We start from the raw sequence: 21,202 nt of genomic DNA, 5'->3' as shown, positions 1-21,202 counted from the left end.
GTAGTGAACCAAATGTCATGAGGAAGATTTCAGAATGATATGGTAAAGAAAATTTGATTAATTAGAGCTGTCTACTAACAAGACAAAGAAAATTTTGCTTTGTTCACAAGTAAATTGCTCGTCACCGGAAGAGCCCTAACAGAACTGAATAGCTTTCTTCCAGGATATTATGGAAGCAGTTGCTGAGTTGCATGGAAGGTTTAACTAAATCTCCCACTGCAGTGCACCAAATATGCATTTTGTTTGAATCGTATTTGAATCCTATGTGGCCAAAGTCAAGGCCAAAACTGAAAATCATCTGTGTAGAATGAATTCTTGAGTGTCGGAATAAAGCTGAAAATTTATTTTAAAGGGTGCTGCAATGTTGGCATAAATTATATTAATAATTTTAAAAGTCTGGTGTTATAAAACAATCATTAATCATTGCTAAGCGCCGCAGTGGTGAGGAGCTCATTACAGTACACGTTGGTGATCCTCCTTGCTTATCTTTACTCCAGATTGGTAGATCTGCATGAGGCAGCTAGCTCTGTCAGTACGAAGTACTGCCATCATGCCCTCAATCTTTCCTTCCTCTCTGATCTTATGGTTATTCGTTCTTAAGTTTCTTAAGTTTCCTAACCTATGCCCTGTTCATGATCTAGACCCAAAGATTCTCAGAAGCCTCATCCCCTGACAAAACAAAATGCTTCCTGAGGGCACGCATAGTAACTTTCTTTGCTTTCATTCTTTCATGGACTCATTGCTTCACAAAATCAGTTCAGAGAATTTTTTTTCCATTCAACTTTGGATATAGCAACACCACAAAATAGTAACGTGGTTGGTTTTCAAAATAAAAATGATATCTGTGTTACATAAATGACACTCAAATCAGCATTTGGCTTTTTGGCCCTGGAAGACGAAGGCTGAAGCTATGGCCAAGGAGTCTGTGCCGGAGCTAACGCCCTCTCGCTGTACGTGGATAAACCCTGCAGAAGTAGAATCCGCCTCATGACCCCGACTGGAGAAGACAGGACTAAACTATCCCCAGTATTCAGAACGCCTTCAGGCATCACAGTGGCATTCATTCTGTTCCTGTGAAATATCTAATTAAATGGCCCAATTTCAGGGCGCCTGGGTGGCTCAGTGGGTTAAGCCGCTGCCTTTGGCTTAGGTCATGATCTCAGGGTCCTGGGATCGAGTCCTGGTTCGGGCTCTCTGCTCAGCGGGGAGCCTGCTTCCTCCTCTCTCTCTCTCTGCCTGCCTCTCCATCTACTTGTGATTTCTCTCTGTCAGATGAATAAATAAAATCTTTTAAAAAAATTTTTAAAAATGGCCCAATTTCATGAAGGCACTGTGTCTAGAACTTTGCCCTCTAGGTAATACTCTTACAGCAAGCCTTTAACCATAACCTTTCCTTTTCCCTCTCTTTTCTTTTCCTTTCTTCCCTTTTTTTCTTTTCCCTTCCCCTTCCCTTTCCTTCCTTCCTTTATTTCTTTGTTTGTTTATTTATTTCAAGAATTACTGAAATGGGCATCTTCACTTACTGGATAGCTAACAGTAAAGTCTGCAAATGAAGCTATAAGACTGTAAATTTGTGACTCCTCCATTCAAGGACAGTAGTAGCATTCACTTTGAACATATATAGTTTATGGGACAGAGAGGTATATGAAATGATATATACCAATATAAATGATGCTATTTTAGTAAATTTGTGAATTTCATGTCTTCAGGGCCCAAGACCGTAAACTTAAAATTTAGGACACACTGCAAGTTGAGCCTTTTGCAGGGAAAGCAAGAGTAGGCAGTCTGATAGATTCAGACCCACTGCTGCTAGAGTGAGCTAGAATAAAAACTGTCATAATATTTAAGTGGTTATATTTGCTTGAATTATTTTGGCAAGGCAGCACATGTAAATCACATTTTTTTGCGTTTTCTTTTCTCTCCCTCTTTCTTACTCTCTGATGAAAAACAACTGCTTCCGTAAGCCAATTTCATTTAAATTCTAAAACCAGGGTTTTCACCAGGGTGGCTCAAAGGATGAGCCTCCCACGCTAGACTTTAGCTCAGGCCATGATCTCAGCATGGGATGGAGCCCCACATTAGGTTCTGTGCTGAGTGAGGAGTCTGCTGGAGAGTCTCTCCCCGTCCTTATGCCCCTCTGCTCATGTGTGTGCTCGCTCGCTCTCTCTCTCTCTCTCTCTCTCCTCCCCACCCTCCCTAAAATAGATGAATAAATCTTTAAAAATGATTAAATTCTAAAACTGAACAAATAACATTTGGAATGGGTCCCTTAACATTTGAAGGTGGAAAGGATATGTAACCTCTTTGAAACTAGTAATAGTCTCTGTTTCAATAAATGAATTGGTTGCATTGATTCCGATAAATTGATTGAACAACTACTTTAAATTATTACCTGAGAAAATACAACTCAGGTGAGGGGCAGAAGACTGTATAATAATTTGTATAATTTGTATTATATTTTTTATTATTGTATTATATTATATAATAATTTGTATAATAATTTGGAAGGAAGTACTTAAATGAAGAGTTAGTCTTAAAATGTGTATCCTTTATGAGTAGGCTAGAAATTAATGTTGTCTATCTAATTTTGTATTAATCAAGTACGTATCTAAATTGTAAAATATTTCTAATAAAAAATGACCTATTTAAATGATTTTGTTGTTTATAAGACATTGTCACATAATGTTCATATCTGATAATCAGAACAGGACTGATTCTGATCAGGTTCTGATAATCAGAACAGAACAGGACTAAGACATACCATTTAAGATCAAACTGGGGGCACCTGTGTGGCTCAGTGGGTTAAAGCCTCTGCCTTCGGCTCAGGTCATGGTCCCAGGGTCCTGGGATTGAGCCCCACATCAGGCTCTCTGCTCAGCAGGGAGCCTGCTTCCTCCTCTCTCTCTCTGCCGGCCTCTCTGCCTACTTGTGATCTCTGTCTGTCAAATAAATAAATAAAATCTTTAAAAAAATCAATCTTAAGTAAGTAGGTGACTTGTGCAAGATTATGTAGCTAATAAATCATAAATCTCAAGTCTTCTTTGATATTTTCATAATACCATGCTTTTCTTTGAAAGAAGATTTTTCCTATTAGTGTTTTAAAGATTAGGGAATGAACATAACCTGGTTAAAAAAAAATTCTGTCCTGATTTTAGTAATGCTAATTTATTTAATCTATATTTATGATAAATATGTTAAGTATTTTAATTAGTATATATAACTGTAGTATATATAATTATAATTTAATATAGTAACTAAATAAGCCTCTGATTTAGTGTCCCTAGAGTGTTTTGGATGGAGTCACATTTCATTCCAACAGTAATAAAATACAAATTTGTACGTATTGATTACTTGTAAATACAAAATCAGATTTATTCAGCTTTTTCAGATTTCAGTTGATTTGAGTTCAAATTGCAGTATGTTTAGTCTTCTACATCATGAAGAAAGAGTGTCCAAGGGAAAATACACAACTACTTTTTCCTGAAGGCTTTTCCCATCTCCATTCCTGTTACATACCCATCTCTAGGAGCATTGCTTTGCTCTATAGCTTCAGCATTAGTTGTGTAATATTCCTACTGTAGGAACATAGAGATTACTTTGCCAGTGTTTTTCTGGCCTTGTTGCATCCCTGCCCAATCTGGGACCCACAGATTCACAGATTCACAGCACTTCTTTTATGAAACATTCATTCCTTTGATCCTTGTCCTTTGAGCATGCTAACTTTCCCAAGTCTGGGCCTCATGTAAATCATATCATTAGACTCCTTTTATTTTTCTTCCTGAGATGATGAACATTTTGAAGAAAGTCTCCAAACTTACATACAGATTTCTACCATCATTCAAGCTTCAGCCTGGCTCTCTTTATCTGATGTTCAGTAATCTTTTATTCTGTGCTCATTTAATCATACAGTCACCCCTTAAAATAGACATTTTATTTTTGCCTGCCTAAATATCCATCTCCATATTCTGATAATAATACCCATCATTCTTTTTGGAAATTATACCTCTTCCACTTTCAACCTTTATGGCCTGAGTAAGGAGACTCATTCCTCCCAACACCCACATCTCAATACACTCACACATGAGTTTTATGGGTGAGTAAATGACACTCACTTGGCCAACCTGGTAGTTACCTCCTTCTTTTCATAGTGATTGATGAGAGTGGGCATGCAGTCAAAGTCTGTATACTAAGCCTCAGTTCTAGAACTTTGCTGCGACTAGTGGGAAAGAGGTATTCTTTTTCCACTGCAACCGCTAAACAGCTTGAATTTCAGCATGGAGTTACTGGAGGCCAAATTTGCCACTGCATAGGCTGATCCTGCCTAAAAATAAAGCCAACACGGAAAAATAATGCCAAAAGATTGAGATATCCTGCTGATGGCAACATCTGAGCACTTAGATCTGAATACGCATAAAACTATCATAGACTTATTCCTGTGAATATTGTCCTTGGGTCAACTTGAATTGGATTTGCGTCATTTCACTGAAATGAGACCCAACTAAAGTATTATTCTACACAAACTGTTTTCTTAAAGCTTGTCAATAATACTAGCAATTAACAACTGGTATTTTCTAAGTCCTTACTCTATGTGAGATGCCATTTTAAGCACTTTATGTAGATAAAATCATTGAAACTTCATAATAACTCTACATTATTTCCTATTTTTGAATGAAGAAACTAAGGCAAAGAGAGATACGGAAACTTGTCCTAAGGTTTTATGATTTTAAGTGGGATTCAAGCCAGGGACCTCTGGTTCCAGAGCCCAACACCTGAGCTATCCTGTACTGCCTTGTGAGTCATCAAACCCAGTGGCCTTTCCTCTTCCTCCTTCACCTCTTTGCCATGTCCGACACTATCTACTTGTTCTTTACACTTCCATGGAAAGCCTTTGCTTTCTACAACATGATTTTCTTACAGTTCTTTCCAGTCTTTCCAACAGGAACTTCTTTAGCTCTTTTTCTGCTATGGTCCTAAACCTAGAATTTTCCTAAGGACTCTCTGTCTTACCATGGTGGTCTCACAACTTCCAAGATTGCCTCTGCAAATGATGCCATTAACTCAAGTTTTTCTTTCTAACTGCCTGCTGTCTCCAATCACCTAAAAGCCCCTGCTCTAATCTCAAATGACAGGAGTTGTGGCACACAGTTTTGGGTCTCTAGGCATAAGTTATAATTCCCTTGTTATTGATCTTAATTTTGAATGGTAATTGTAACTGAAGCCAGAAGTTAGAAACCTCAACTCTTAGGTAGTGCGAAGACTACTGACATAGGGACTTTGAGATGACTTCATATTCTGCTAGCCATTATATCTGGTAGGGTGCCATATACTATCAGTAAATATTGAGATACCAATTACCTAGCAGTTAACTTAGTATTTATTTGGTACCTTATAACCATGAAGTGGAGCTTTTATCTGTCTGTACAAAAAAAAAAAAAAAAATTAAAGCTCTTCTGCAAAGTATTGAAAATCATAGTCTTCATTGGTAACTTTGAGACTATGAATATTTGTTAGAAAATTCGTTAGAATATTTTTTTACTTACAGGTTGTAAACTGGCAGGGGAGGGTGGTTTCAGTTTACCAGACCTGTATACCTTAACCCCTTTAACCTTGATCATACACTGGACTCAACTGGGTGCCCACCCCAGGGAATTCTGATTCAGTCATACCAGGGTGACAGTGGGCATGGGTATCCTCACCAGCCCTTTAGGAGCTACCAATGTACTGTCAGTGTTGAGGACCATTGTTTTCAGGGCTCACTTTTTAGGTCACTATGGATAACCAGTTGAATTTGAACTTACAATGAAAGATTTTTTTAGTATAAGTATTTTTATACTAAAAATTTGTCCAAAACTTGATTTTAACTGGGTATCCTGTTTTTATTTGCCAGATTTTTCAACCCTGTCATTTCTCTGACTATATTCTATGGCTTCATAGTAAATAAGAGACTAAATTACATGGCTTATTCAGAAAATGCTAAGACTTTTTGTCTTGTCTTTCTTCTGCCAGGCCTGTTGGTAATAAACTTTGTACTTCTAAAAATTTATTTCTTAAAAAAACAAAACAAAACAAAAAAACTGTGAATCTAGCCAGGCTTCTGGTTCTATGAGCTTCCCACATTCTTCCTTGTGTTTTTTGTATGGTTTCCTCTAGCACTGGGAGATTCTATCAAGTTTCAGGCCTTAAATCTCTCTCATATTCCCTTATGTCTCATCTTCCTGATTCCAGCTGGAGGTTTTCTGCTTCTAAAGAATCATGTGATTACATTGGGCCTACCTGGATAATCTAGGATAGTCTTCGTATTTTGAGTTCCTAACTCTAATGACATCTGCAAAGTCCTTTTTGCTATGTAATGTAATATATTTACAGGTTCCAGAGATTAGGATGTGAACATCTTTTTGAGAGCCACTGTGCCTACCGTAGTTGACTTGGGTATAAATTTCACTTCCCTCTTCTGGCAAACCATTTGTTATAATGGAGTACATTCTCCGATTGTTTTCTGAGAAAGGATGCATGAAAAAAATACTTAAAATTTTGCATATCTGAAATACCTACTTTTAACCTCATGTTATTTTTTAGATTAGAAATAATTTTCCCTCAGAATTTGTTTTTATCAAAAAGTCCAATATCATTTCAATTTCTGAAGGTTCATAAATGATCTATGTTTTCCTTTCTTGGAATCTATTAAAATCTTTTCTCTGACCCTTATATGCTTTGAAATTTCACAATAATACACCTTGGTATAGATCATTTCTATCCATTGAGCTGAAAGCTTGTGTCCTAATGCCCTTCAGTTCCGAGGGCAATTGTCTTGGTTTTCCTCAATAATTCTTTGTCTTCTATTTGCTGTATTTACTGTTTGGTATTTAACTGTTCCAGCCTAATTGTCCTAGCTAAATCCTGCAGTACAAAGTTGAAAAGAAGTAGGAAGAGACGACATTCTTGTCTTATTCTTGATCGTAGGGTATACTATTCATTTTTGCCCCCATTAGGTATGATCTTAGCTTTGGGTTTTTTATAGATGCCTTTTATCATGTTGAGAAGGTTCCCTTTTAGTTGAATGTTTTTATCATGAAAATGTGTTAGATTTTATCAAGTGCTTTTTCTTCATTTATTGAGATGATCCTGTGGCCTTTGCCTTTTCTTTTTCTTAATTAATTATTTTAATTAACATAGTATGTATTATTTGCTTCAGGGGTACAGGTCTGTGAATCATCAGGCTTACACACTTCACAGCACTCACCATAGCACATACCCTCCCCAATGTCCATTTGCCTTTTCTTCTAAGAGTATTATTTCAATAAACCAACTTGCATTCCTCAGGGAAGTCCTTCTTGGTCATGTTATAAAATGTTTTGTTTATGTTGGATTTAGGTTGCCAGGTTTTTATTGTGGAGTTTTGTATTAATATTTGTAAGGTATATTGGTCTGTAGTTTCCTGTACTTTTTGATGTCTTTGGTTTTGTTATTGATTGCCTTAGATTCTCTGGTGGGAAATCATTACATGCAACCCCAATCTTGCACAGGAGTCCAAATAAGCCACTTCAGGCAAATGGAAATTTCTATCTAGCAGAAAAGCCGATACAGTCTTCAGAAGCTCCCTCTTTAGAGCTTCCTCCCCTTCCTCAAACCAACTAATAAAACTTGCTTTTTATGTTCCGAACCTTATTTATAGTCTCTGGATCATCTGTCTTCATTATTTTGATATGCTGTTGACAAGGCAAGATTTACTCCAAGAGGACCCTCTCCCCCCACCCAACACTCCCCGAATAAGCACTTTTGATTTACTTCTGGTCCCTCAACTCACAAAGGAACCGTAATTCGTCAAGAATGAAGTCAAGAACACTTTAGTAATGAATCCCAGCTGAACAAAGGTGGAAATTCAGGCACAAGAAGCAACAGACCCAGCAGGTGGGCTCGGAACTCAGACCTCGGGTTGCAACTGGGTGAGGCCGAGGTTGCAGGAGGCCAGGGAAACTTCGGTGGCTCTGGCAAGGGGACGGCAAGAGAGAACAACTTGGTCCGGGTCTCGCCGAGCCCCGCACTGCTGGCGCCGCTCGCTCGGGTAGGCAGTGGGTCAGGGCGGGGCGTCGCCCACACTCAGCCGGGGCGGAACCCACCGAGGTGAGTGAGCTGGGCGCTGTGTAGCGCGGAGCGCCGGGGCGCCGAGACCCAGGCGAGCCGGAGCGCTTTCCGCGGGGTTTGGCTCCTGTCGCTTCCCGTCTCGCAGAACCGGCATCGCGGCCGCTAGAGCCGCGGCGCTGCGAGTCCTCCGAGCCGGGCTGCGGGGCGCGGGGCGCGCCAGGAGGGGGCGCGGAGCCCACGGCTCCCGGACACAGACGCAGGTAAGGTCTGGCGGCTCAGAGCCCGGCGGGGCGCGCCTCCCCGACGGTGTCCGGCCTCCGCCGGCCCTGACCGGCTGTGGGGGCTCTGCCGGACTCCAGTCGCGGGGAGCTAGGACTGCGGGAGGGCTGGGCTGGCCTGGGCTGGGGCTGGGGCTGAGGCTGAGGCTGAGGCTGGCCTGGCTGCCTCTCACCCCGGCCTCAGGTGATGCGGCCCCCGCGGTTTAACTTGCGCCCTTGAGGCTGTCTGCGGAGCCTTCCGGGCGCGACCCTGGACCGGGTGGAATTACACCGGGTCTGGAGATGCGAGCCAGGGCGGTGAAGATCGGGGCCGTGCTTGGGGGCAGGGGGAGCAGGGTTCCGGCGGAGGGCAGGGAGCGGATGGTGGGCGACTGGGTCGATTGTCGGACGCCCTCCGGGTCGGAGCTGGGGAACTGAGTCCTGTTTCATCTGAGAGCTTCGGGGAGGAGTCGGCACACACCCCCCTTCTGTGGCCCGCTGCCTCCGCTCAGAGCCACTTTCTTTTGTCTGGTCCATTTTGGTGTTGGCCTTTTAGCTGCTTTTGTTGCAGTCGTGGATCCGGAGTGTACAGACTTGGCTAGGCTGAGGTTATAAGGACGCTTTGTGCAGCGGGGCGGAGATGAGGAGAGGGTTGGGGGCGGGGGCTGTTGTTATTCTTACTGCCCTATTTAGCACTAATGTGTATGTATTACCCCGTGTTCTTTTCCAGATAGTACTCAATACTTTAGTAGCATCTGATCGTTTCAGGTGCATCCAAGACAGCATTCATTAGTTAACTTCAAAGGAGCGTTGTATGGACAGGTACCTATTAAATTACCCCATTTTATAGACCAGACAGCTGAGGCACCCACGCCGAAACATGATTTTATCAGAACTAAGCAGCCAGCCGTTGTGGGAGGTGTGATTAGAACTTGTCTGGCTGAGAGTTATTCTTGGTCCAGTCACTTAACCCCGCACAAAATGTAGGGCTCAGGATGCCCATTGGATACTCTTTATGTTTTGTAAGTCCTTAATTACTAACACCTCTCATTAAAAATGGAGTTGAGTTTTTTTCAGACTCTGGGAATATTACCCCTAAAAGTGTTGCTTAAAAGACTGGAATCATTTTGTTGGGGAGACCTAAGTTCAGCTGCCTGTTTCTGGAAAGACCAATATCCAAGAGAGGAGGGTTTTGTTTGTTTGTTTAGTTTTTGTTGTTGTTGTTTTTTATGTGTATGTGTGTTTCAAGTTATGTTCAGTTAGCCACTGTATCGCACATAATTAATTTTTGGTATAGTGCTTGGTGATTCATTATTTAAGTATAACACCCAGTCTTATCAAATGCAGGTGCCCTCCTCAGTACCCATCACCCTGTTCCCCCTACCCCCATCCCTCCTCTCCTCAAGAGATGAGTTTTGGTTGGAGAGGAATATGAGCTTTATTCAGAAGACCAGCCCTCTGGGAGAGAAGGTAGACTTTTGTCCAAAGGCCTTCCTAGGTTTCTGTGTGGCCCAGAGGTTTTTAAAGGGGTTTAATCAGTTAAGGGAGTATAGTACTCTATAACATTTATTGATTACATGTAGACTTGGTGATACCAGCTACCGAGTTATCTTGGTACTTGGAGGCTGTGCAAGTTCTGGTTCGTTGGTACCAGGGTGGTTGTACAAGAGTACTCTGTTCTTTATGCAGTGGAGGGCAAGATTTACAGATGAACAAAGGGAGATCAGTGGAGTCATTTGTGTGGCCTTAAAACGAAAAAAAAAAAAAAATTGGCTGAAAGATTGCTGAGCTAATCAGAAAGTTGAGGTGGCTTTAAGCATACTTGTGGGCCTCTGTGCCCTGGGAGGGTTCTAGTCTCTTAGTCCAAGGCCAGTGGTCTGCATATCTCAAAGAAAACAAATTAGTTTTATTACAGATCAAGGGCCTTAAATCAGCAGACAAGGAGTGTGTTAACTTGAAGCAAGTTAGCCCTTAAGACCAGCTGGAGCGCTATTACAGTTTCAGTTGTTGAATAGAATCGGGGAGTAACAGGACTAAATTTGTCTTTGGCCTATCAGATCTTTAATATCCTATTTAAATATGGTGCTGCTGGGAGCCCTAAATATTTATCTAATGAATAAATAGAATGGAAGAAGTGGGCACATAGGTGTTCTAGAATATTGAGCAGCAGGTTTTCTTTTCTCAAACAGAAGAATTAAAAGTTTAGGAGAATAACCGTTTCAATAATTTCAGTAAAATTTGACTTGTAATCATGCATTTATGTTATTTTTTAACTCTCCACAACCAGCAGCTGTTCACCAGTTTCCCTAGGGTTTGCTTTTACATGAGTTTGCTGATAGATCTTTTACTGCCCGTTTTTCTTCCTCTCTTTGATTTGTATTTTTGGTTTTTCAAAATGAAGACATTTTTCCTTCTAAAATGAAGTAGCATTCTTTTTTTGATAAAGTAGACTCCAGTAGAATGCTTATGAGTGTATTTTAAGGTAGACGCCAGCCTCTTTAATAAGTAGCTGTCATACATGAAGCAAGAATTCTTTCAGGCAAGTGTGCAATGAATTAATAATCATTTTAATAGATCTCTGTAATATTTTATGACACATCTACCTCATTTAATGCCTTTCTATCCAGCAGCATAAAGCTAAAACATTTCATTTACATTTTGCTAACTACATAGCACAAATGTTAGGGCACAGTATGCCTAGACTCATTTATCGACTCATGAAATAAGATTCTTTCCTTATTCAGCCTTCATTCAGCTACCTGGGGAGAAAAAAAGAAATGATAATCTGGCCTTTCTCTCATAAGGGATATTTAGAGAATTAATGAAGTAAATATGGTTAACTACATGGAAAAAAAGATGCCCTGTGACTTCAAAGTGTGACTGTGGAGTCATGAAACTCTGCCCCTCCCTGCAAACATGCTGTTAATAAGTTTTTGAAAGAGAGTGGTCATTCCAAGTAGTCACTTTAGGAAGCTAAACACTTGTAAAAGTATTGCTGCGAATCACAATTATTTCAAATCTTTTGCAATTTCTAGTCCACTTAGAAGTAAAAGAAACATACTTTGAGGATCACTTTTATAAGGACTGGTTTGTGTTTGTACTTTTTTTTTATTAATTTTTTATTTTTTATAAACGTGTATTTTTATCCCCAGGGATACAGGTTGTACTTTTTCAATTAAAAAAAAAGTAACTCATTTTGAACCCATATTTTATTTGAAAAACTTGATAAAATGATTTCTGCATGATTGTGAAACTCATTTGTACCTTCAAGATTTTACCACTATTAAGGATGTTTAAAAGATTATTTGAAAGGCTATGGAAGCTATTTGAAAAGGGTAACTTAGTAATAGTTTTAAATAATGGCAACATTGTTAGAATAACTGCATCCTTCCCAGAGGGAACATTCTGAAGGGGGCAATGCCTACTTGAAGGCTAAAGTTCTATGTCTGTGTGTATTTTTGTACATAGAAATATTTATTTCTATTTGTACATTTGCATGTTTGTTAAGTATTTTGAAACTAATAATTTGTTTCATACCCTGACAATTGATCGTAGTCCACAGTAAAATGGGGACACAAAAATACCTACATTAAAATTTGTTTGGGAGCATCTTCGTGGCTCAGTTGGTTAAGCATCCAATTCTTCATTTTGACTCAGGTCATGATCTCAGGGGTCATGAGATGGAGCTCCATGTTAAGCCTCATGATGGGCTGTGTGAGTACAGAGTCGGCTTAAAATTGTCTCTGCCCCTCCCCCAGCACACAAGCATGGGCACCATCTCTCTCCCTTTCTCTTTCAAATAAATCTTCAAAAAATATCTTTTTTCACCCTAGTACATGATAAAGTGTATAAAAATAGAATCATATTGATGAAATCTAAGTATTCTTGGTACTGTAAACATTAATTGTTTAACAAGGTGTTTTATTGCTTCCTTAGATTTTGAAAAAAAAATGTAAGGAAATGGCTTGAGTGGCAAATCTTTTAGAAAAGTGGAAAAGCTAAGAAAATCCATTGCATTTTTTAAAATCCTGATAAATTTCTCTGTAGCAAGCAGAAATATTGAAGAAGGTTATATTAATAATAGAACTGGTCTCAAATTCTATAATCTCTTTATCTGACTAATTCACTGATGGTGTGATAGCTGGAAGACTTTAGAAACAATCAGTACATCATTAGCACACATTTTTAAAGCAGCTTCAAAGCATCCTTCATAAAATGGCTGAGATAAGCATGAGAGGTATTCTGGTTGAGAATTGCTTGTCCTATTTAGAAGCCTATTAAAAAAATTGATCCAAGGGGCTAGAATTGAAGTATGGGCACCAAAGTAGACAGCTTTTAATGAATAGTGTAGACAGTTGGGCCAATGGTACAATGAATAAATTGAGGACTGTTTCAAGTTTACTTAATAGAGATAGAAATTAAAACTGAGGTGTATTTTTCTGGCCATACTCTTTTAATTTTTGGTTTTATGGCAAAACCCATTTTTTCTCAGACTACTTGTCTTTAGGATAATATATAAATTGTATAATAAATATTTACATAGCTACACCTTTCTGACTTAAAACCAGCTAAGGCTATATAGTTTTAAATAAAGCTTTCTCTCTTTTAGTCAAGCATTATACTGTTTGCTCACCAAACAACCATATCCTTTCCCAATTTAGTGTTTTGGCTTATTTTAGTTTTCTTGCTCAAAGTATCCGTTTCTCTCCACTCTACTTGACTAATGCTCTCTAAATCCTCTCTATTCTTTAAGACCCCACAGAAATATCACTGTTTTCCACAAAGCTTTCCCTGACTTCCTAGTTCTTGTTTATAGTTTACCAGATAGTTCTATGTGTTGGTTACTTTCTCTGTCTTTTATTATTTCACTTACTTTCTATTTGAACTTGTTCTCCATCTTGATTTTTTTTCCCTCAAAGGCACAAGTCATACCTTAAATGTATATTTGTTTCTGAATCATATATATGAACTAGAACGCTGGATAATAGGATACACCAGTTTATAATATTAGATCTATGAAATAAATTTATTAATCAGATACTCAGGTACAACTTTTTCATGCTTCACAATTATATCAGTTAGTATTCTAGTAGAAAGTAGGTTGCAGTCTTAAGTGGGATAATGGAGAAGAGTTTAACTTGAAAGGTATGCCTGGATTAAAATAAGCCAACAATGGATGGTGAAGCATCCCAGGACTAGCAGTAGTGGGAGCCATTACTTTCCCTAGGCCTGAATGGATATTAAGAAGAGAACCATGACTAAAGCCCAAAGAGGGTAACTATGTGGAAAAGTCTGTCCAACTTACAGCTCTGGCCTTTCTGTGACCAGGCAAGGAAGGAGCTAGGAAAATAAGTACCCCAGCTTCACTCTCTTACAGTCCTGTGATGTCCTGTTTTGTTTTTGTTTTTCTAGTCTAATTTAGTTACTGTCATGTAAGAACACTTTGTTTGTGATGATGCATTTCATTTGAACTACTGTCTTTCTTTTTTTCCCCTCGTGATGTTAGCTGTTATGAAATTATTATACATGCCTTCTTAATTATTCTCACGTTTTATGTTTTTCTTGTACAGTGCATAGGTGGGAGGCATAGAACTGTCTGCATAGTCATTGACAAACCTGTCCCTCTACCATTTCAACCATGTGACTTATCTTAATCAATCAGGATTGCTCATTTTTCTCTTTGTGCCATGTTGATAGATCAGTGGTTTTCAGTTTTAGCTGTATGTGGTTCTCAAAGCAATGATTCTCAAGCAGGTTTAGGATAAGGCTTGAGCATCTGTCCGTTTGTTTATTTATTTATTTACTAAGCATCTGTTCTTTTAAAAAATACTCAGATATTTCAGATACACAACACGTGAGAAGCACTAGCAAAGTTAATCTCTTTGACCCAAAGATTATGGTCATAGCCTCTTTTCTCTTCATTGTATATGTAGGACTGTAAGTAAGCCTCAAATACAATTCTAACGTTGCTTTATGTACTCTTGAAAGCAAAATAAATGTTTTAGATATTAACATTGAGAAATGCTTATGATATAGGGTGCAGAATATATGGTTTCCATGTTACTAAAAATAATTTGTAGTTTAGAAAAATCATAAAACATTTCAAATAGTGAATAATAACATGAAGAGTCATGTTTTCATTACTTAGTCAAATAAAAATTAACATTTTACTATTATTTCTGATTTTTAAAAATAAGATTTATGCCCCCTATATCCCTTCTTAGTGGTTACAATTATCTTAGACTTGGTGTCTTTTATTCCCATTCATATTTTTAAACTTATACTACCTTAGGATGTATCTGTTAACAAAATATAACATTGTTGCACATGCCCTAAAAGTTTCGTTCGTAACTATCACTATGCTGTGTATGTCATTTTTTAATGAGTATATTTCTGCAGCCTTTTTTCCTTATTTAACATAATTTGGAATTTTTTCTAGATACATGTCCCTCTAGTTTGCTTTTATTGCTATACAGTATTAAATTGTATCAATGAACAGAAATTTATGCGTCAGACCTACTGCAAAGTGTTGCTAAGGTGGATGTTCTTATATATTTTTTATGTACATAAAAACCTAGATGGGGACGCCTGGGTGGCTCAGTTGGTTAAGCAGCTGCCTTCGGCTCAGGTCGTGATCCCAGTGTCCTGGGATCGAGTCCCACATCGGGCTCCTCGCTTGGCAGGAAGCCTGCTTCTCCCTCTGCCTCTGCCTGCTGCTCTGTGCTCGCTCACGCTATCTCTCTCTCTCTCTCTCTCTCTCTGACAAATAAATAAATAAAATCTTTAAAAAAAAAAAAAACCTAGATGTAAAACTGTAAATCAGTAGGTAAACATTCTCTTTTACCACAGTTTGGCAGATTGCTTTCCAAAACAGTTGTGCCTACTTGTACTTCCCCATAGCAGTTGATGAGACTGTTGGTGTAGCTTCATATCATTTTTCACATGGGATATTGTGAGATGTTTAAATTTTCCCCAATGTAATGGTCATAAAATGGTATCTTATTTTAACTTTAACTTTCCCCATTTCTGGTGAAATTGACCACTTTCCATATGATTGCTAGCCATGTGCATTTCCTCTTCTCAAAATAGTGTTTTCCCAAGTTTTGCAGTTTTTTACCTTACTAATATAAATTATTTCTAGGTAAGAAGAAAACATGCCATATAGCTTAACACTGGAATATCCATAAAATTATTAATCTTGTAACAAGTTGTACAAATGTTTCCCAGTTCAAAATTGGTATCTGAATAGTTGCCTCCAGTAATTTTTTCTCTCTCTCATACGGTTCCTATGAAGATACAGAATAAAATGAAAACACGACATAAAATTTAAAAAAACCAAAAACCTCATAAAACACAAAAACCAGGGGAAAAAGTGACTCTAAGAATAGGTTGTCCTCTGCTCAGAAGAATTTCTGTACATTTCCTTGCCACCCTTGTTGTTGATACAGACTGCCTGATAAATACAGACTAAGAGGCTTCTTTCTGTCCTTCAGTCAGTTCCCTCAGGTAGGTAAGTCCTCTACCAACTAGCAAACTGCGAAGACATCCCTCTCAGCCTCTCAGACACTGCCCTGAAACTCCTGGATGTTCTTTCACTTGCTGTGTTCCACACAAATAGCAGCAAGTGCACAGGCGGGAATTGTAGGGGTTTGTGGCACGTGCCACAGAGCATTCGGAGAACTGAAATGCAAAGAACCCTGTTTACAGTGTATGGCAGAATTGCCGTTGTATCTGGGTTTGCATGGTTCCTGTCGGTTTCTCTCCCAGGGAAATGGATGGACATTAAAGGGTGGGGCATGATGCCCCGTCTAAAGAACAGAAGGGAACAGGGAACCAGTTGGTGAAAGCCTTCTAGAGACAAGAAACAGGATTGAGTGCTTTTGTATTTTTGCAAGCTCTGCCACCATAGATCTGAGTAGGTGGGTAGAAGAGTGATCATGGTAATTTTTTTACTTTGTCTGTTTCACACAAAGTCTAGTCAGGTCTTCCTGTGATTCATTCCTAAAATGAAATCTCTGAAATACTGTGGAACAGAGGAAGGTTTATTATTGAAAGGAACCGTGATGTAACATTAATTTCAAAGGCTTCATAGGTAGTAGTTGCATGAATAATATGTTTGTATCCTGAGTATTCAATTTATGCTTCAGGTGTTCGGCAAATAGTGAAATATTTAAGCTCTTCTTTTCTTTTGTCAAGATATTATTTTGGAATCCCTTACAAGCTTTTGTATGAGGGCAACAGTGCTACTGCCACTTTCTTAAATACTGGCATTCTCAAAAGAAATTTTAAAAATTGAATCTGTTTCATTAGACAGTCTAACTGATTATCATTAAATGTTTTGTTGTGAAATTATGCATATTAGATGCACTGAATCATGAGTAACTGCTTGGAATGTGGGATAAATTAGCGCATCACGGGTTGAGAAACATTTAAAGAAGGCAAGCCAAACGGTACATTCTTCAGTAGCCTCTGAGGGCCTCAGTGAAGGGGAAGACAGAAAGAATCACTAGTGCAGCATGGCCATTTCAGGATGATCATAAGCCACATATTCTTAGTTATGAGCATTATTGAATTTCAGAGTGATCCATGATGAAGGACTGTCTATGTAGGATAGCATGGCTCTACGTAGACAAGCACTTGCTTGCCAGGCAGTGGTAAATGGGAGAATAAATGATAGGTTTGTCATGATGTAAAGTACACCAAGTCAATGCAAATGTTAAAACCAAAAAAGTACCAATATCCAGATGGTAAGCTAGGAGTGTGTGCAGTTTTTGCAGGCTCTGTTGGCTTATTGGGCCCTGTTTTATTGTTAGAATGGCTAAAGGATAATACTTCTGATGCCACCCAAAAGCTGATCAAGACTGAAAGTAGATCTTGATACTTGTAACTAGTTGCCGTTTCCATGCCTTACCATCTGCTCTTCTTAACCGTAGTCATCTAAGATGCCAGCAGGTGGGGGAGTGGGGGTGGGCAGGCTGTGGTGTTTTTGCCTCCTCTATCCCAGTAGATAGCTTAACAGAGAGGACTTTGCCCCATCCCAACTTTAAACTGTCCATGAGGGCTTCAATCCACTTCACTCCTCCTATCTAATAAATCTTAAGAATCAAGAAAATAAGAACTTTGCCTTCACAAAGTGGTGAGAATAGTTTAGAAAGTTACTTACCTTCTCTGGGCCTCAGTTTTCCTTATCTGTGAAATGAAGTTAACAATTCTTACCTCACCGGAATGTCCTGATGATTAAAAGAGCTAATGCCATTTTATAAGTACTGTACTCGAAAATACTAGCTAGTATTTAAAATAATACCAACTCTTTGACTTCATATTGTATATATAGAGATTTCAGTTTAAATATATAAAGACTGTATTTATCTCTTTCTGGCCCTTTGATAATTAAAAAGAGAAAAAGTCTATTTTTCTGATGGATTTCTCCATTGAGGTTTATAAATAATTTGAATACATCCAGAAACTCATATTCATCCAACCACATAGGATGTCTTGCAACTCAGACAATGTTCCAAGATGGAGCCTCTAAAAAGTCAGCCTTTGTAATAGCTTTATGAGGCTGAGACCAGACCTTTGGTGGTGTTTGCCAGAATACCCTGGTGATGCCAATAAATTTTGCCTCGATGTTAAGCAGAGTAAGGAAGTGATTTTTTTTTTCTTTCCTCTGCTTACTTGCTTACTCACTCAGTCAACTGATTGATGCTCTACACTGTGTTAGCACTATTGTAGATAGAACTGTCAAGAAGCTTGCAACTCAGCAAGGAAGATGGACCTGGAACAAGTAATTAAAAGTGTGATGAGTGTTCTGAGGGAGAACAAGAAAGGTCTTCAGTGGAAAATAATAGTTTATTATCCATACCCCCTCAGAAAGGGGTATTTAAGCCGAGACTTGAAGAATATGGAGGTACCCCTTAGAGGCTAGAGGTGAGCTCTCCAGGGATCCAGCGATAGGAGTCGGAGGAGAGAGCCAGTAGAGTGGAGGATCTGCAAAAGGCTGGACTGCTGGACTATAGGGCAGACAGGGACAGAGCTTGGCAGCAACCTGGTCAGCAAAGTACGAGGAAGCCTCTAAAGAAGCAGGAAAGTGAGGATTGGTTTTGCATTTTCAACAGACTCTTCCTTCAGTGTAGAGAATAAAATGTCTCAGATTTTCATAAAGTAAAATTTTGGTGACTAGAACCATAATTTCTGGCCTAGAATTCATGAGGCCGCACATTTATTTGCGTATTGTTTATAGAGCGTATGGAATGAATTGTCTTCCTTTCTTCACAGTTCGCCCTTGGTCTGCTAGAGAAATTCTATTCCATCCTACACTTTTTGTTTTATTTTTTTTAAGATAGAGATATATAGAGAGTGTGTGTATGTGTGTGTGAGTTGGGGAGGGGCAAAGGGTGACTGAGAAGGACAAGTAGACTGCCTGCTGAGCACAGAAGCCAATGCAGGGCTCGATCCCAGGACTCTGGGATCAATACATGAGCCAGAATCAAGAGCCAGACGCTTAACTGACTGAGCCACCCCGGCTTCCCTCCATTCTATCTTTTTTGAAAAAAATGGCAAGGAAGCTTTACCCTTAATTCACCTTAATCCTCTTCCCTCACCTTTCTTTCTGGGTTTTCAAGTTTTCAGAACAAATTCTAAGAATCATGGCTATAACTCTGAGTGACACTGCTAAATAACAGGAATAATAAGAAGTTTTTCTTGCACAGGAGAGGCTACCAGTTACGATAACTTGAAACCTGTGCTCCAGATATCTAGGACCTGTTTAGAAATGTTTGATTATGTATCATGTAGATTTATAGATGAAATTGTAACAAAATAAAAGAAAGCAGCGGAACCAAGGACAAAGGAGGGGAGAGCTTGGAAAGTAGACCCAAGACAGAAAGTGTCCTTGCTCTTGGAGTGAGGTTGCCTAGGTTCAATGACATAGGGGCTTGTTTCCTTTGTTTTTACTTAGGGACACGGATTTTAATACCTCTAGTCATCCAGGATACCAGAGTCCTTGGCTACACATGAGGGCAGAGAGGTGGCAACAGAAACTTCCCAGTAAAACCAGGATTTAGAAAGGGCAACATTCTTAATAAAACAATAGATGAGGGGGAAAAAAAATTGCTGACCCAGAGAGATTATAAGAAAGTCTATATTGACCTAGTCTCTGAGCAGAATACAGAGAAAAGTCTCATTTGAAAATTCTCTTTATTAACTTTATTTATAAAAAATTTCAAACATACACAGAAGTAGAGAGAATGGCATAATGAATCCTTATGTATCCATCAGCCAGCTTTAATAGCTATTATTCTTTCATTTTTCTTCTTCCTACATTATGTCATTTGTTTCTCTATTATATAGTTTTGCCTATAAATAACCAAAGTTACAATATTTCTCTGTAGCCTGAGGACCTTTAAAAAAATATTAATGCATTATATTCTCACATCCACAAGGTTAACCATTTTTTAGTATGATCCAATACGTAGTTCATGTGTACTTTTCCCCATTTGTCTCAAAAACACATTTTTTAGAGCCAACTTCTTCAAATCAGGATTGAACATGGTCTACACATTTCATTTGATTGATATATCTCTTAAAGTCATTTGTGGAATTTTTCACATTCTGTATATGGCCAGTTGTATGCTTATTGTTGTCATTTAAAATGTCCCCTTATTCTTCATTTAGTAAAGAAAAATGGTTCTCAGATTTTGATGCTCGATTTGGTTCCAATTTAATTTTTTTTAAAGAATATAGATGGTGCTGAGTACTTTTAATTGCATTATCTCAGGAGGTGAATTATTTTTGGTTGTTTTTATGGGCTGAAATGTGTCCTTGCAAATTAATATGTTGAAGAGCTATTTCCCAGTATCCCAGAATGTGACTGTGTTTGGAGATAAAGTCTTTAAAGAGGGGCTTAAGTTAGAATGAGGCTGTTTGTGTAGGCCTCTATCCGGTCTGATTGTTGTCCTTATAAGCCGAGGAAATTTGGATTCACAAAAAGGCATCAGGATGGGTGCCTTCAGAGACCATATGAGGATCCATGAGAAGGAAGCCATCTAAAACCCAAAGAGAAAGAGCTCAGAGAAAACCAATCCTGATGGTCCCTTGATTTTAGACCTCTAGCTTCTAGAACTGTGAGACAAATTTCTGTTACTAAAGCCATCCAGTCTGTGGTACTTTGTTATGGTAGCCCTAGCAAACTGATACAGTTGTCCTCTATTTACTTATGGTTCTTTAGTGATGATGTTAGGGTTGATCTTTGAGTTCATGTGGTACAGCCTTGTGTTTATATTATAAAATAATGTTAATTACCCTTTTTTCTAATGTTTCTTGTATCTTTTGAGGGTCTTTTCCCATAAATATATCATTTTATTAGGGGATGAAAAATGGTGATTGTATTAATCACCCTATATTTATTAGCATGATGCCTCATCGAGTTTTTCCTCACTAACTCTTTGGTTATCCTAAAATAGTCTGTTTAGCAAAGGTAGAATAATTATCCATTTTCAGATTCTCATGTTTCCTCAATCACTGAGAAGCCATAACTTCAGATTTTAGATCTTGGGGCGCCAGGGTGGCTCAGTGGGTTAAAGCCTCTGCCTTCAGCTCAGATCATGATACCAGGGTCCTGGGATAGAGCCCCGCATTGGGCTCTCTGCTGAGCAGGGAGCCTGCTTCCCCCCTCTCTCTGCCTGTATCTCTGCCTACTTGTGATCTCTGTCAGATTTTAGATCTTGAATTTATACTACCAAGATGAGCCAAGGAGCCCCACCCCCGCCCCAATATACACAAACTGAGAAGCTTCCCTAACAGGTATTTTTGTTCTGGTGATGTCCTTTCAGCACCTGTTCAGTGTGAAGCTTCTTTTTGGAGAG

General features: G+C 38.8%; 1 protein-coding gene across 2 annotated transcripts in view; it reads left to right on the top strand.

Annotated features, from left to right (window-relative positions):
* The first annotated feature begins 7,974 nt into the window (after positions 1-7,974).
* RNF180 (ring finger protein 180) overlaps positions 7,975-21,202 on the top strand; it is a 189,029-nt gene continuing 175,801 nt past the window's right edge. The window contains exon 1 of one of the 2 annotated variants that reach the window (XM_082723088.1): positions 7,975-8,121. The gene's annotated coding sequence lies outside the window, so the exon portion shown is untranslated. Of the gene's footprint in view, positions 8,122-8,151; positions 8,343-21,202 lie in introns of those variants that run through there. The other variant, XM_082723087.1, reaches the window with a different exon arrangement.

Source organism: Mustela nivalis (assembly GCF_964662115.1).
Source record: "Mustela nivalis genome assembly, chromosome: 3".
In the NCBI taxonomy this organism is placed as follows: Eukaryota; Metazoa; Chordata; class Mammalia; order Carnivora; family Mustelidae; genus Mustela; species Mustela nivalis.
The sequence above is the reverse complement of the archived record's forward strand: the minus strand, read 5'-3'. Positions and strand labels throughout refer to the sequence as shown.